This window comes from Malus domestica, chromosome 17 (assembly GCF_042453785.1).
Source record: "Malus domestica chromosome 17, GDT2T_hap1".
NCBI classification, from domain to species: Eukaryota; Viridiplantae; Streptophyta; class Magnoliopsida; order Rosales; family Rosaceae; genus Malus; species Malus domestica.
This window is the reverse complement of record NC_091677.1, coordinates 16,300,308-16,303,408: the sequence shown is the minus strand read 5'-3', so window position 1 is coordinate 16,303,408 and position 3,101 is coordinate 16,300,308. Positions and strand designations below refer to the sequence as shown.

Sequence of the window (3,101 nt, the reverse complement as noted above, 5' to 3'; positions counted from 1 at the left end):
TAATTCCACTTAAATTTGAACGAAATCAATTTGAAATAACACCAAATCACAAAACTATCATGCAAACTATACCTATTCTGCAAAATAAAGTACTGCTAACAAAAGCATTATAGAAGAAACATAAATAAGTAAACTACCTCACCCAGCTAACTCATTGCAAAACACATCAGAAAATAACCTATGTTAAAAATAATTCATAGAAAGTAAGCCTTACAATTATACTGATGGAAGCAGGTTAATTACGTTTTGTAATTAGAAAACCTCGTCCTGCCAGCAGTATGACCTATTAAGCAAACTGAGCCGCTCAAATCACTTTCCTCATCAGTTTGTAACTATAACATACTTTCACCCTTCTCCATTTTCTTTCCTTTCCTTCTCTCTTTCGGCATGAGAAAGCACATTAGTTGTTGTCACAAACGTTGTTGCTTCATCAAAATTCATCATTAATCTAGAATGAACAACAAAGTGCCAAGCTTTATAATTTCTTCCCTATCCTCTTTGGCAACATTCACACATGATATAATCTCCAGAGTTTCTAAACAAATTTGCCATGTAAAAGCTGGACAAATAAACAATGCTTAGCGCCTGCGATTCATACCAAACTGCAAAAACACATACCAAAGGTGTATCGAAAATCTATTCCACAAAACCTGTCAAAATTTATATATTTCATACTGAATTTAAGGTTATTACAGTGTTATAACCCAACACATGATGAGCAACCATAGAAATCTAAACCTTGAGCTAAACAACAAATAACTTTCCTTACCCAATTGATCAAAACCGGTTCACCAACAAAACCCGCCAATTTTCCTCTTGGAATCAGTAAGTTCCTCTACTGTTGTTGAGAATCGACCCGAGCGTGCCCAAAACTGCGAAAGCCAAGAGAGGACTAACATCCAAGGTATCGAAAATCGGCGGAATTATATTGCGGAAGAGGTTCAAATAAGGATCGCAGAGGTCCCGAATCGCCGAAAGTGGTTGACGGTCCCAAGGAATATTAGGGAACCAGCTGAGCAAAACCCTAACCATCAAAACCCCACTGTAGATATCGAGCCATTTGGAGAGTCCGGCAGCGACCACAGTCAAAGGGGTATTCAAATAACCGCTCGGGCGGTCACTGAGCGCCGCAAAGAAGAGGGGCCCGGCGGCGGATCCGATGGAGGGTCCGAATTGGGAGCCAAACTTGACGAGCGAAATTGAGAGGCTGCGGACGGCGGCTAGGGTTAGGGCGAAGAGGGTGGTGAGGGTGCGAGTTGGGAGGTGGGCTAGGGGCGATGGGGGGTGAGATGGGTTTTGGGGGAATAGGGTTTGGGGATTTGTGGTGAGAGTGGCGAAGAGAGGTCTGAGGGAGAGTTTGGGGATTGGGTTGGTGTTGGATTTGGGATTGAATCTGAGAATGGGAGTGGGAGAGAAGAAGGGTTTGAATATAGGGTTTGGTTTGATGGGGGTTGAGGTGGGGAAGAAGATAGCTTGAGACGCCATGACTGATGCCATGGTTTGATTGGGGATTCTGTTGCGGTGAAAGAAGGAAAGTAGACAAACACTCGATTACTCTTGTCTGGGGTATATACGGCTGCTTTGCTTTTAGACCGTACAGATCAGCGAAACACTAATTGCATATTAACAAAAAAATATTGTTTTATTTATTTAGATCAAGTACCGACATTCATTGATATGACGTTTCGAAGAAGTACAAATAAAAGAATAGAGTGCATGTAAATAGGTCCTGGCAAAAATTTTGATGGAGATTTCGCACCAGGATCCTCGCCGGTTCCATTCCTAGGATCTTAGGGATCCCGCAATCCTATCCATTTATTATATATCGTACGGTCAGTTTTCGTTAGGTATTATTTATTTTTGAATTTTAAAATTTAAAATTTAAATAATTTCTGACCACACGATATACGATGAACGGACAGGATTGTGGATCCTAGGATCCCTAGGAAATAGATCTGGTGAGGATCCTGGTCCGTAGATTTCAACCTGGTCGAAAATATCTCAATCTTTTTTACTTGCTCTCACCAAACCCAGGTCGAAAAGATAAGTCATTCACAACCACTGATCAAGGATTCCCTGAAAAGTTAAGGAATAGTAATCTTTTTTAGAAATTGAATGGATTATGTCTATATATATATATATATATATATATATATATATATATATATATGTGAGGAAGGTAGAATGAAAGATGATGAGTTCTTCTTTCTTTTATCACTCACTAGCTTCCTTCGGTTTCTGGTTGCTGGTTCCTTCGGTTTCTGGTTGCTGTGCCGATCTTTGTGGTGGTCTTTGGATGTTGTTGGAGTCGTCTTCTCCATCACTCTTGCGGATTTGGTTGGCTGGACCTTTGGCGTCGGGTTGGAGTTTTGGTCTGCGGCGGTTTCTCAGCGACGCGATGGTTCCAGGAATTTAGAGTTTTTTGTTTGGTTTGTCTGTTTCTAGGTTCAAAACTGTTGTTTTGGGCTTTGGATTATGGTCCATTTTTTCTTCGTGATTATCTTGTAACTGGGCCCTCTCGGGTATTTTACTCTTTGTACTTTGCTGCCCTTTGCACCGAAATACTATTTTCAGTTTACCAAAAAAACAAAAAAAAAAAAAAAAAAGGAGCCGATGCTCCACATTTAATCAATACTCACGAATTTTTTTTTTTAATTTTTGAACCTAAACTTCAGCTGGGTCAAAGTCCAGGGACCGATAGAACAATTTTCTCTTAGGTATATGGTCACTTCAGTTTTTAACATAATTCATTAAAAAATTATTTTCCTTTCATTTCAAACTAAGGTTGATATCACTCGCTATAATTTCTCTTTATTAAGCTTTATATAAGCTACTTAGTATTACGGTGGTATTTCTTTTTATTTGTAAGTGAGAGATATTAGGTTTAATTTTCGTCAAATGCGAATTTGAACTACATTATTATTTGCTCATTGTGAAGTCAAGCCTACACTCTTTAGTGTAGATCATACCATTTATTAAAAATATTGTATATAAAGATATTTGTCTCATATATAAAGGCATAAAATGTTAATTGACTCAATCTCAATGTTAAAATAGAACAATATTGGCCACTGAAATTTTTTTAAGAACTTTAACTACAA

At 38.5% G+C, this 3,101-nt stretch overlaps 1 long non-coding RNA gene across 1 annotated transcript; it reads right to left on the bottom strand.

The window, feature by feature from the left end:
* Positions 1–639: 639 nt before the first annotated feature.
* Positions 640–2,523, bottom strand: LOC103405417 (uncharacterized). Its single transcript, XR_011578259.1, has 2 exons — positions 2,223–2,523; positions 640–2,076 (listed from the first exon to the last, which is right to left on the bottom strand). It is a non-coding gene; the product is annotated as an uncharacterized lncRNA (long non-coding RNA).
* Positions 2,524–3,101: the final 578 nt, after the last annotated feature.